The 15,191-nt window shown below is 30.0% G+C and overlaps 1 protein-coding gene across 2 annotated transcripts in view; it reads right to left on the reverse strand.

Annotated features, from left to right (window-relative positions):
- Positions 1-15,191, reverse strand: part of LOC107436783 (teneurin-m) — a 579,494-nt gene that overhangs the window by 373,740 nt on the left and 190,563 nt on the right. For both annotated transcript variants that reach the window (XM_043049130.3, XM_087159056.1), the window contains exon 3: positions 11,607-11,641. The gene's annotated coding sequence lies outside the window, so the exon portion shown is untranslated. The remainder of the gene's footprint in view (positions 1-11,606; positions 11,642-15,191) is intronic.

Here is a 15,191-nt window from a genome sequence, read left to right on the forward strand (position 1 = left end):
AATTGTAAAATGAAAATTTTAACTGTGTAGTAATCCATGAATTACTTCATTTGTTCATGTGTTAATTGCTACACTGTTCACAAAATTGTATTAGTTGCTGTTAGTATATAAAGTAAATTAATTATTGTTCCTTCTACACAAATCATTGTTAATTCAAACAAATCACTGTATCTAAAATCACACACAGTAATTAGCTCTTGAATCTCTTGCAAATCCAGTTTTTCTCCGTTGTTTAAAATATCATGAACTCATTTTCATCATTTGCAGGTTTATCAACTATCAAATTAACAACTAAAGGAGGCATTTATAAACTGGCACAATGCCAATTTACACTGGTTTACAGAGTAGTGATATACATTGTGAGAAGTGATTGTGGTTAACTGTTACACGCTGTTTATGCGTGAATGGTTACTCACTTTTTATTAAGTAAAGTAAATTGTTTTTCACTAGACAATATCTGGATTTCTAAAATCATTATATTGGAAAAACGACTTCGTGACTAAGTATGAAATGAAATACAGGCAGCAATCAGCTCTGCAATCTTCATTTCTGCAAATTCAGTTATTTTTCCTTCCCAAAAATAGCAAATGCTCACGGCTTATAAAAGGGAAATATCGCATGACTTGGTTGAATTAAGACAACCGAGTAGGAGATCTTGAGGAAATTCAATTTATACCCATTCCCCTTCACCGGAGTCCATTTCCAGAAACACAGACCATTCCCTGGTAGTTTCCTTTCTATGGGGTCCCAAGGGGGCATATAAAGGTTCTAAGTACATAACCCCAGGAGATACGAACGTATCTTTCCTTATTAATATAATATCATGCTGACCAGCAGATGCTTTGTAAATACAGTTTTCTTTTGTGGTTATTTTGTGACCCAAGCACCTCGCTGATTGGTTCTTCGTTTCGTTTACTGCGATGCTATTGAATTTCTTTTGTGCGGCTAGGATTCGAAAAAAAAATTGCGAGACGTGACATTGCCAGATTTCTGTTTTTGCCATTGCAAATAAAATTTTTAGTTTAAAGTACTTCCTTGCACCAAAGTTTAGTATCATCCAGTCAGTGATAGCTTTAATTTTTTGTCACTAAATAAAAGTATGTTCTCTTGAATAGAAGTTTAATATTTTGTATTAAGCTAAATATCGTTAACAATTGCTTAATAATAATTTATTTTCTATGTAGGAATTAAATGGTTGCTTCGTGATTGTAATTTGAAGCAATTTTGAACATTTAAATTTGAAAATAAGCTTATTTGAAGTTTATTCTTTTGCTATATATAGGTACTATCGATCGCCTACCACCGAAACAGCATGCACAAATCATTTCATATCACTGTGTTCACTCGTTCCACTTTCATCGAGTATAAAAACTCAGTTCTTTTAGTTTAATACCTTTTCTTTTTTATATAAATTATAACAAAGGCTAGAACTTAAATCTCAACCTATCACAAAATGTAACGTAAATGTTGAAATGCTTGTTGAAATAATGAGCTTCTTTCTAACAATTACTCCCGAATTGTTACAGTAATTTAAATTAGCTACTTCATGACAAAGTATGAAATGAAATACAGGCAGCAATCAGCTCTGCAATCTTCACTTCTGCATGCCAAAAGATAAGTTGTTAAAAAAAAGTATTCGTGTTCCTGAGCACCAAAAAAGGTGGCAACTAACTTACACCTAAGTGGTGGTAACTTACACCTGCTGCAACAAAACACAATCTGGGGCTGTGAGCACCTAGAATGTTCTTTTACACTTAGTGCAAATAGCCGCTACCAACCATCATATTTGTTATTTAATAACACTTAAATTTATAATTAGAGTAAGCTATGATGCACGTACGAATCAGTAAAGTTACTTTTGCCAGACAATATATAGTAAGAATCAGTAGTTTAGGTTGCATACATACACTTAATTCTTAAAATAAAAATAGTTTGTAAATCAAACATACGCGTTAGCAGAAATGAATTCGAACTAGGCTTAACAGAGAAAGAGCGGATAGAAATTAGACATTATAAAATTATTTAATACAGTTTTCAGAATTTTTAAAATTAAGAAATAATTATCCTTATTTCATAGATATAGCATACATGTATTATTATCAAACATAGTAAATCAAATATACGCGTAGCAGAGACGAATTCAAACTAGGATTAGGAGAGAAGTAGCTGATAGAAATTATACATTATAAAATTATTTAATACAGTTTGCAGAAAATAGAAAATTAAGATATAAATATACTTATTTCAAATATATAATATACATACATTAATAATGCATACATATATATTTTTAACAGTTGACTTTAGCTTCTGTAGATGAAAATCACTATTGAAGACAATCAGTTTCTGTAGTTGAAAAGCACTATTGAAGACAATCAATTTCTGTAGTTGAAAAGAACTATTGAAGACAATCAGTTTCTGTAGTTGAAAAGCACTATTGAAGACAATCGCAAACACCTGCCAACTCGTTATCGATTGTAAATAATTACAGAGGAAATAAACCGTGCCAACATTGGAGTTTTCAGAGCAGAAAATATTTAATGTAGGGTGAAAAGACGAGTGATCTTGTTGCAAACTTATTGCATTTCTGGTATTTAGAGCTTTCGCACACCCTTTAAAGTGTATATAAAAGCTCTATTTGGCTTAAATTTTTTATAAAAAGTGTTCATTCACCCAACTTTTGGGAATGTTTAACATCTAATTCGGAGAGATATTTGACCACAGTTTGTACAATGAACATGTATCAGTTGAACAATACAATCAATCAATTTCATCAGCTATTTTATTAGACTTTCACTTCGAAGGTGAACACCAAGTGAAAAAAACAGACCGTGAAAATAGTAATGATTTTAAAAAAATGACAATCAGGAAGCTAAAAATCAAAAAATACTTGTTTTTTGAAACATTGAACAAGCATGAAGCAGCAATAGGACCATTTACATTAAATTTTTGTTCTAAATTATATTATAAGTCACATGGAAACGATTCAAGGTCTAAGTTTTATACATATCTTTGAATAATATAGCATTAGGATAAATTGAAGCCTTCAATTTTTTCTCCTAAATCTAACATTTAAAAAAAAAAATTTGTTAAAAACAAAAGCTTATACTTAGTTGATAATTTCTAGTGTGATTTGTATTTTAGTTTTTTGAAAGAGTATAGCAAAAGCATTACTTGAAATCGAAACTTAATAGTTTATATTAGTAATATATTTAGATGAATAGAGACGTGTTTGTTTTACCAAAGAAAAAAAATGAAGTCATTAAGTTACCAGTTTTTATCTTTTAGAGTAAAAATGACTGTTAATAATAACAGCTGGAAATTATATGTTTTTTTTTCTTTAATTCACTTTCATAATATGACTATTCAGGAATTGTTCTGGGGCTAAATAAAGGACCCCGTTCTTGTCATATTTCGCCGGATATTTCAAAAGATTGGCCAGATTTTATCTCTCATAATACACCAACACCATTTGACACTTACTATTGTAATAGAGATGATCACTTGACTTCTGGAAAGAGAAGAAAAAAAAATCCTCTTTTTACCGTCTTCATCAAAAGACCACCCACATCAACAGTCACCAAAAAAAGGGGGGAAAGTAAGTACCAAAACGCTTCAAGAAAGGAAAAGTGACGGAAATATTGGAAATAGGGAAGAAAAAAAAAAGAAGATTCTAAAGTCATTTTCGATGAAAAGTCATCAAACTCGGTACATAATTCTGTCGATGAAGCTTGGCTGGGGGGAAAAAAAAATCGTAGATTTCTTTGGGATATATATCGAAAAACCAAAGTGAGTTTTCGACTTCTACTCAATGAGAATTTAACTTAGGGACCCGGTGTAGCTTTCATGAATGCATTACTTGTCAGTTCTGCAGGGCATCTTTTCAAAATAGTTATTAAAATTCGGAAAGAAAAATATTTTTGAAAAGCATTTTGGAAGAAGATGGAATTTATTTTTCGATACTATGGAATATTGTCAGGTTATCATCGCGGAGAGTTTCATATAATATTTATCTACTTATTTTGAAGTGATTAAAATTTTAAAGTTATACCTTTAGGAAATCGGGGTGAGGGGAGAAAGAATGAAGTAAAATTGAGTTTTATAATTTATTATTTACAGGTAAAATGATACGAAATATCAGATTTAAGATTAAAAGGAAATATCTTTTCAGTATATGAACTGATTTTGATGCGGTTGTTCTATGTTTACACGTTATCTCTATATAACTTACAAAAAAATGTTCTAAACCCTTTTTCAAGCCCTTACAATATATTCTTATTGGCCATGAAGATCCAGAATTATGTGGTTGCAGTGGCGTACGCAAGGGAGGGGTTTAGGGGTTTAAACACTCCCCTTGAGCTCAGACAAAATGGCAAAAATAAAAATTTTAGTAGAAATTATGCGAGCTATTATTTTTTAAGACTATATATTTTTATTTGCCTTATGCCTACTTTTTTTTTCTCACCGCATTTCTCAGAATACTGAAAAAACATTTACTACAATAGGGTTGTACTTTTGAAACCAAATTCACGTGATACTGTTACGGACTGGTTCCTTTCTGTCTTGTCAGTACAGTTTTCGAGACTGGCTGTCATTCGCGAGGTCTTTACGCGATGATTCTGGAATCCTAGACGTTCTGTCGTCTTTGAAACAATTCGAGAATTTTGGAGATGCGGTGAAAATTTGTATATAAGGGGGAACAGAAATGTGATACTTCCGTTGAAGAAAACGCTTCTAGCATAACAAAATCTGATGAATGTGAAAGTGGCCCTCAAAGTGTTACACCCATATGACATTGGACTTTTTTCAGAAGATATTACATTATGTTCTTAAACTTAAAAAATCAAATCAAAATTTAACTAAACAATGTTGTCTAAATAAAAAGTCAAAATTGTCTAGCTGTCTAAATTAGGGAAAGTGCTTTATTACAGACTCGAATTTCTTTTAGTAGTTTCAGAAAATTATGACCACCCCCCTTGAAAAAATTCTGCGCACGCCACTGTGTGGTTGTCTTCAGCATAAGATTTATAAAGGTTGAGAGGAACTTTTCTATAATATATTTTTTTTATCCCTTATTTAACAGTATTTTTCTGTAATATTTATTTATTATCCTTAGTACAGTTTAAAATGTATTTAGGAGTGTTTCTGAAAAACCATGAACAGCTAATGTGCCCAAATTGCACCAGTGATATTTCTGTTAAAGGAAAAAAAAAACGAAAACATTCTTAAGAAACCTTTCCACTAAAAGTCAGTAACTTTTCTGTAATTTACTCATAAACTTTTAGAAGAATTCAGAAAAATTCCTACTGAAAGCTAATACACTTCCTGGAATATATCAGAACTTTGAGTTGCAAATGAGTTGTGTTTATTAAATTCACTTCTAAATGTGTAATAAAGCTTTTTCGGTTGATACAGTTAAAGATAAAAAAGGAAATAGATGGTTTAAAGATAAAACAAAAGAATATATTTTAAATTGACTTCGTCTGGCATTCTCAGTGCACTTTTAAAAATTAGGATTTACTCACCATTATAAATAGAATTGTCACTGTTAAGGAAAATAGGAAAAAAAATCAAAGGAAACTATTTCTCCCCAACTGTAACTTTTACTGATTTTTTTTTCTTCCTCTGTGCTGTAATTTAATAGTCAAAAATGTAATCAAATGATTAAGGAGGTAGTAAAAAGAACAAAAAAGATTTAATGAAATGAAAAAAAAAGTAATAAAGTTAACAAATGAACAGAAATGCTATCTAGCAGCTTCTCGGCGCCATCTATTTCGTTTTATCTTTTGCTTATGAAAATTATGCTGTAAGGGCATTTACTTTTTTTCAATCGGATCATATTCATGGATGAAATTCCAATTTTATTTCTTTTTGCGAAAAATCGTTGAAGATTAGACTAAAGAATGAATCAACTTACCCCAAAAGAATATATATATATATATATATATATATATATATATATATATATATATATATATATATATATATATATATATATATATATATATATATATATATGAAATAACGGTGGATCCACACCGTTATTTTTTAGTTAATTAGAAGTCAAAACAGCATGATTAAGGAGTCCAGTTTCGGCATAATCTTTTACTTTATTAAACAATGGTGAAATAGCAGTTTCACCCCTCTCCAGCCAGAGAGGGAGAGTTTCAGTCAGATCTGACTGAGTTTAATTTGTAAGCATGATAAACAACAAAAAGCCACGCCAAAAACATTGCTCCTGCGTTATATAGGATGATTAAAAGTTGCGAAGAGGCCAGTCATTATTGCCTTTTTTTTGTATTCTTACGCCTCAACTAAATTATTTATTACTCATAGAAAATCGTTTAATCTTTCCTTATATGGAAGTGAAAGATCTTAAAATAACTTCTCTTTTGAAATATAAATCTAATTATTATTCATTGGCATGTTTTTAGCCTTGAAGTCCCAAAATAGAATTTCTACCCTTATCCTTTACCAAAGATATTTTATGAAAACGAATGAAGTTTTAATGCTTTTATTAATACAAAAGTATTTTTAATTTTTGTATTACATATAAATATATATATATATATATATATATATATATATATATATATATATATATATATATATATATATATATATATATATATATATATATATATATATATATATATATATTAATTAAATTATTAGGTCGAATAATCTTATTTGTTATAACAAGTCCATATACCTCCCAAGTGATGATAACAGTCAGACAAACATACTCTTTAAACTATGGAACAATTATACTTTAAATTCCATTTTAGGTACTCTAAAGAATAATTTTCATTGAAGAAATCATTTAGCCATTACCCTGAAGCTGCTTCTTCAGAAATCTCAAAAAATAATAAAACAATCGGCGCATCTGTGACCTTTAGATAGAAATACACACACGCACATGCATCGCTAATGATCAAAGTTTTCGCATGAAGCGGAAGAACTGAAATAAGGGAAAAAAATAGTTTGCAATCTTTTGCTCTGTGGAGTTGTATAGGTCCTTCTTTCCGAGAAGATTAATTATCACGGGGACTAGCAACTGAGCCCTTGATGAGTTCCATTGGGACTGAGTAAGAGTACGAAAGCGTGTTGGCTTGCAAGATAAAGCGCGTATTACCCCGGATTCGTCTGTTTGTCGGCTGGCGGCATGTTAGGGCTCCCAATTTCCCAAAGCGATGTAGGACACAGTTACAAAGTTTCATAATATTTTTTTTTAAACAGTACACTGTTCCTCAGACTGGGGAATCCCCGGTACCCCTTCACGCCTTCAGATGCAGATTAATAATTGGAGAAAAAAATGGTTCAAAGTTTACAATGTTTGCAAAATGGAAACGAATATCATTAATGTGAATTAAACCTCCAGGGAAAACAATCCCGGGAGACCTTATTATGAGCAGAAATTCTATTCGTTGTATGCACACTAACATGACGCTTAAAACTGTTAAAAAAAAAAAAACTACGCTATACTTTTCTAAACTTTGCAGTATGAGTCTGATTTTAATAAACGAAGTAAAAACAGTTTAAATAAATACTGATTTTCATTTAGGAATAATGTATAAACATAACTATTCATTATTGTTAGAAAGTAATATTTAAATACCAAATTTAAATCTTTATCATTAAAACAAAACTGTAATGTTATTCATCACACATTTTCTCTGTCTACATATTCCCCTTACTACCTCATTTTAGCGCTTTTACTTTCGTATTTAAATTAGATTCGATTCAAACGTTTAAATAATTTCTTATTTGTCTCTCTGTGTAAGGGGTAAGCTAATGTTCGTATCTTGGTATCTCTCATTAGTAAGATCTAAACCCTTCCAGAACTTCTCAGATGCAAACAAAGCAAAATGATTGTTATCTGAGTTTTTACGCTCGAGAATTTAATTTATAGCAACTCCAAGAAATTTCAATTTTAATGCCTGAATCTTTTTTGAGAAATTTAAGTGAAGCTAGAAAGAATAATGCTTTTAAATTATTTTTGACATATATATTTCAATGCTTGGGCTTTGGAAATAAATGATTGCAGCATTACAAATACGTTTTCTTTGAATTATTGTATAGTGTTATTAATATTATTAACAATTGTTCAGTTTATAATATACAACAGAAAATGATTGAGAAAAAAATGAACCCGAGTAAACAGAAAGAAATAATAGAAACGCTATATTTTATGTTGCAGATGTATTTTCTTCAAACCAGCAGTATGACATAATCTTTTAATTATACAGCAGCTAGAGGGCACTACTGTAGGAAGAAACTTTGGAAAATGCATTTTAATGACGTCACAGTTTCTTAAACATTAATCTTTCATACTCTTAATATATAGAAGGAGAGAGATTCTGTAGCATATTCTTCTAGTCATACATAAAAAATATTCAATTTATTTATTTTTTATATAATATATTCTAATAATACGTGTTTCCGCTTATATTATAAGGGCACAATTTTGAGCACTCTGAGAAAAAGCTAATTCAAACAAGTTTGTCATGGATTTGCAAATCATAAAAATTACTTTAAGTATAACAATAATTTGAGATCTCTGTCTTATTCCAATAGAAAAAAAGGTTCTTCCACCCTTATACTAGACCATATACTAGATTGGTTGGGGCCTTCCAGACAAGACAAACCCAATTCTAGTATTAGACTTTCTTAGAGTGACAGATTTCATAGAACTGATTAAGTAGTTGACTAAGTGTTGCTATGTGTAACTGATTAAGTGTTGCTAAGCAACGGAGATTTGCAACATCAACCAAAAATTTAGTATCAATGAGCTTTTAAAAAGCCACAAAAGGATTGAGGGCAGTATTTATTTATACAGCAAAGTTGTTCCCTTTCCTGTTCGCTTCGCCACCAGCTACTATATACTCTCAAGCATACTTGTTTCCCCCTCTCCCTTAAAAGACAACGTTTTTTCTTTTAAAAAAAGAGATAATTTCGCTAACAAGATATGGAATAATTATAATTTTAAACGTAAAAATTTTTTGTTAATTTAGTAATCGTAATGAAATGAACGATTACTTGGATTTGATAAGAAAAAATTAGTTGTATGTTAAAAGAGAAATTAAACTTCAGAATACTGAATTTGTATATTCCATTGCAATCCTTTTTTGTTTTTCTACACACTTACGTAATTTCAAATTTCTGTAAGTCAATTAGTTTTTGTGCAGCAAAGCAAAATGTAATGTTTAGTTAAACTCTCAAAATAGAAGCTTCGCTCTAGCTTCTTTTTCTCCTTAATATAGAGAAAAAACTGTTTAGTTATACTTTACATAAAGGAACAGCTTAAGAATAGTTAGCAAAATCATGACAATAAATGGAAGGAGTTAATTTTACGATTGAAAGAGGCAAGCGGATTTTGGACACGTCAATGGTAGTTATAACTACAGATTGTCGTTAAAATAAAAGCGATTTAGAATGTTTTAGAACGTTTCATGGTATTGTAATTGGGTGAACGTACTTTAAGCAAGAGACTCTGTAAAATATTCTTTCAGACATAAATAAAAAAAAATCGTCGCTTGTATGATACTTAATCTATTTTCGTTTATTAAAAAATCAGAATTTATTGACTACAGTTCACAAAACATACATAATTTTTCTGATTTTTATTTACTTTTCACGTAATCTGTTCTAGTAAAACGTGCTTCTGTCTATTATGGTAGGATAAAATTCTGAGCACTGCAAGAGAAAGTTAATCCAAAGTAACTTGTCAAGGATTTGCAAGCCATAAAAAGGACTTACTTTAGCATCATTCATTTAAAAACAAGGCGCTTAAAGATTACACTAATGGATAGGCATTTCCTCCGATGCAACCGACAAAAGAAACAGTTTGGTGTGAGGCATCTCTTCCTGTTTCTCGGATGGATTTTTTCCTAACACCAAACTTCTAAAAATAAAAATCCATGAGCTTTTAAACACCACAGAGGGGTTGAGGACAGTTTGGTATAACTTTAATCTTCCCTGTTGTGGCAATTAATTACGGAATGATGAATGATAAGATAAAAGGGTCATGCGCATCAAGGCACATTAAGGACCCGAGAAAATGGTCCCCGAAAACGGCTAATATAGGAATACTTGCACGAGGAAGTAAGAAACTTAATTGACGCCTAATGATGTTAAAGAGGTGAAGTACTCAACCGAAAGAATATTTAATCACTTTATGGAGAACACTTATTTAAATTTTTCTCCTCAAATGAAAATATAGAATCCTCAGACAAAGGGAGCTATTGAAGAAAGAAGTACATCTTCGAGTATTTATCTTTTTTTCATTTAAGAATGTATTCCGTATCTCGCGATTTAATTATTAATATTGCATTTTTCTAAGAGTTCGGTGAATTGAAGAGCGAGCCAAAAATATTTTAATTTTGGTAATCGTTCAGTTCATAAAAATGTTTAATATTGAAGGGATATTCTTTCAGACCTTATAATGATAATTTAATGAACGGTATTCTGCAATAATTAATGTAATTAAATTTCATTATCTGCATAGTTTATAATGAAACGGTTTAATATAAAACCGTTCAGTTTTAATAGAATTCTAGGTAAAAAAATTAATATTATTTTAACTGTAGAAAAAAAATAGACTTAAAATATTGATGTCTTAACTGATACAAAAATAATAATCAAAGACAACAAGAATCGGGGAGGGGATCTAAATTCTTAAAATCAGAGTAAATGACTGTACCGGCATCCAGAGATCCGGTACTTTTAGCGGTAAAATTTCACGGAACAAAAAAAATCTGATACATCGCATTTTATACAGTAATATTTGATGTAAAACCAGTGAATCACTGCAGTTAAATAATTATTACTGTTAAAAATGATTGAAAAACATTTGCTGTAAAAATTAATTTTACGATAAAATTAATTTTACAGATGATGCGTCAAGGGTGCCGATTCTTTTTATCCTAATTTTACTTGGATATTTTTTTTTGCAATGCATTTTTCCACCAATTCCGTTTACCGAGAAATTTTGCCATCATTTCATTGAGTTTATTTATGAAACAGTGATTTTGTGTAAAAATTGAAAACCAGTAACATAACATTTTGCCTTAAACTTTCTAGAAATAAATATTTTTGCGAGCATAAAACCTTTCAAATTATTAAAATATAACAGTTTGCAGGATTACCACTTTATTTTCATAAACTAAAAGCAAATACAATAATTTAAAACCAAGATATAGAAATAGCACTTATGTTTGGAATCAAATAATATTCAGAAAATGGATTTTAAACATAGTTTATTAATTTATTAATCGTTAATCATTCGTTTATATTAATAAGAGTGAGATATCATTTCTGAAAAAAATTAATTAACGAAGCTTCAATTAAAAATATAAAGCTTAGAAAAAATAAAGTTTTTATAAAATGAACTTGTCATTAATCATATTTGTAAAAAAAAATATAGGAGAACATTATTTCCAGATTTTGATTTCAAATTAATATATTGGTTCAGTTTCGCTTATATTTATTAAAAGGTTAAAATCCTCCATATCATTTATCCTTTCCATATCAAACAAACTGAAAGTAATTCACAAATACTTTAAGTTATGTTCTATATTTATAATAAGTATAAATCTGCTACTTACTCAAACAAATATTTGTTAGTCCATCAATCCTAAACCTAAAAAATAAAATTTAAATTAGTAACATGAAGTTTCATACAATATCTATAAATCTAATTTTAAAACTTCTAGTTCAATTTAAAATTTCTAGATCAAGATATAAGTTGAAGGAAAATTTAAACACAAAATTAAAACTGTAAGCGATGGTTTTAAATCTTGGCTTATAACAGAATAGCTAGTAGTTTTGCGTTGGGATTACTTATTGTAATTTTATAATTCACAGAAGAGCGTATTGTTGTTAACTACTCAAAATTTTAGTAATTACTAAGTTTATATAGCTGTTGAGGGATTATATTTCTCATTTGAAGTGATTTTATTCGATATAAATCATTAAAAAATTTACGTTATTTACATGCACCGTGTTATAGCTTATATTATAAACCTATAGATATTTAAATAGATTCTTTTCATTTCAATGAAAACTATTAATTTGCAGATGCTGTGCAAATCTGCAACACCCACTATCGTGCCGGAAGGCTCCTGGTACTACAAGATTTAAACCACAATGGTATTTACGTGTTGGTTTTGTGGGAGAAAAGTCACCAGTCTTCAAGTGGTTTTTTGAATGACTTCCTAACACATCAAGAGCTTCGAAACTTTTGGAAGGCAGATAATACTTTTGACGCCAAAAATATTGTCGACGTTGCCAAGATGAAAAGTTGGAGATGGCCTGACTGCTTATGAAAGAGCCTTTCATTTGCTCTAATCATTATTGTGTGCTGTTAAAATACGTAAAATAGTAAAGCTAAAGTGTGAATGTCTCTTAAACAAATGGTGTGGGTAAACAAAAAATAATTATAGATTCATTATTTTCAGTCAGTTTTTCAGCTTAGAAACAACAAAAAGACATTTTTCATGTTGTGCAGAGTATTATAGTGCTTCTTCCACCAGCGTTTCATCAGTATGAAGATATAGTATGGACAGTGGTACGAACCTTTATTTTTTTTCTAAATGAATGGAAACTATCTCTACTTCACAAATCAATTTTGCTCCACAAAATTGGATGCTCTTTTCAAAAAATCAACTGCTATTTTCAACCTTCGCAAACTATGTCTTCATAAACTCAGTTACTAAAAGCAAATCTAGGATCCCGAATCGCTATAAATTTAACGACAAAATAAATTTAACAGAGCATACACAAAGTGATGTATTCCTTATTCGGACATTGCATCCTCTACATTCTATACACTTTTATGTTTGTCTATTCCAAAACCAATAAAAATTCTTCCATTCAAAAACTAAACCGATTTGTTTTTGTTAAGAGAAGGAGAGATATAGAGAATAAAATAAAGATAGTCAGGACATCGGACCATTTTATTCCTCCGTGATCAAATATCACATGAAGTGGTCCTTTATGTCGTAGTTTGAGCTAAGAGATTTATAGCTATAGCTTCTCTTTTCGAGTGGACAATACATACAAAGCTTCTATCGTAATGTCTAGAGACACACTATCTGACGTATGTGATACGATATCCTATGGACATCGTAAGCCTTTAGGAAATATTTCTGAAATGTCTCGAAAATAGATATGCTGTCATTAAAAGTACAAGCTTTGACTTTAGCTATGTTTGCAGCTACTCAAATCATTCTGAAGTTAGATTTAAACAATTTAGAAGCAGCAGTTTCAAGCTTTATATGAAAGATTTCGAGTTCATATTTTATTTGGGATACTGCGATGAATACAAATTTGGTGAAAAGCATGGAAAAAAAGCACAGCTGTTCATAAAGAATTTACAAGATATTCTGTACGGACAGCTCTTAAGGTATGTTTTTGAATGCTTGTCAAAGAAAGAGCATATAACTTAGAGATCATAAATTAATATTTAAATGGAAAAACGATAATCAGTAAAATTTTTTCTTAATATATATATATATAGTTTGCACTGTTTTGGAAATAATTTAGAGGTGGTAGTCACGGGGTTAACGTATGGAAGATTTTGTACTCATGCTGCAAATGTAACTGTGGAAAGTATATTTTGAAATTGACAAAAAGTAATATTATTATTAAAACAGTGTACACTAATGAATTAGATTGTTCGCGGTTTCTAAATTATTAACCTGTAAGGTTGGAAGTCTGGTAAAATTGAAGTAAAAAATTTATGTGTGAGTGTTTGCAAATTAATATTTATGCTTTTGGAAAATTAAAACGCTATCGATGTCTAATGAATAACTGTTGTAGAAGTCTGGACTTTAGCATTTAAGCATGTTTAACTTTCGAATGTAACAGAGAAGGATTTAACGGTATTTATTAAAAATACCTCCAGGTTTTCCTGATACTTGTATCAATTCAAGAAACGCTGTCATATTTTAAATTCTAAAAATTTCAACCTGTATTAGTAGTGAATGCAAAAAAGATTGTAGTTTTCTCAACTCTATGAGGCACAACCTAAACTCAAGTTCAATTGAAAAAAAATTGCAACTGCCTCAATTCTCACGATTCAATTTTTAATGAGTATTCTTAAAGAGACTCAACCTATAATACGTGGTAAGAGAAAAAAAATTACCTTTCTAAATTATCAAATCACAAATATATTTTTTTAAGAAATATCCTCTCGTATACATGCTGCCACATTAAGTAAAAGAAAAGTTAAGCTAAATTTCATTTTATAAGTCACCTTTTGCTTAACTATTAAGGAAGGGCGATTAAGTTTACAAAAAAATATTACTTTTGTGAAGCAGTAGGTACTTTAAGACAAAAGTCTACTTATTTTTAGCGTTTAACAAAGGCTATTGTGAAGTGTATGAAAACATTAAATACGGCGGCACATTCGGTGGGTACATAAGCGAGAGTTCAAAGCAACTTCTCGTAACACCCTCTAATTCGAAGTACTCAAGCCTGCATATTCCAGAACAAGCGGTCATATTAAACTACTATAATGCAGTAGGACAGGGATTCGGCCGAACTCAGGAGACAGCTCTATGCTGCTTAATTTGCCAAGTGAATATGTTCTGCAACCTCACGTCTGCTTGTTAGCGTGCTTTCGCAAATTGCATACACACTGTGTCGTATGAAGGGGGGCAGAAAAGCTATGATTTCAATTACAGGGCGATGTAATAACGTGCGCAAATAGTTTTAAAAAATTAATATGCATGAGTAATATTATAGAATCGGTAACTCATAGAAGTTAATTACTTTTAAATTTATTTCTTATTTCGAATTGGTTTCATATTTTGCAGAAAATGATATTTTATTTCAAAACAGCTTAAATTAGATTGGTTTTGAGAATATGTTATATTTAAAATTGCAAATTTTTATTATTATTGAACTAGTATGGCATATTTTTTATTTTGATGAACAATAGCCTTTCAAGCTTTCATAAATAAGTCTTTGAATCTTTAGATTTTAATGATTCATTATCCGATCGAGATGAGAATTTTTTGTTTAAATATCAAAGTATATATCCCGTATACAGTAATTTAAGTTTAATTAAATCGATTTATATTCTGTTTAATAGAAAATTATTGGAACGGCAAACTCTAGAAGGAAATATTAAAATATCAAAAGTCATATTTTAAAGTGCGATATTTTTCTTTTATTCTTGGTTATAT

Source organism: Parasteatoda tepidariorum, chromosome 1 (genome assembly GCF_982258835.1).
Source record: "Parasteatoda tepidariorum strain Cologne lab strain chromosome 1, Ptep-v5.0, whole genome shotgun sequence".
Taxonomy (NCBI): domain Eukaryota; kingdom Metazoa; phylum Arthropoda; class Arachnida; order Araneae; family Theridiidae; genus Parasteatoda; species Parasteatoda tepidariorum.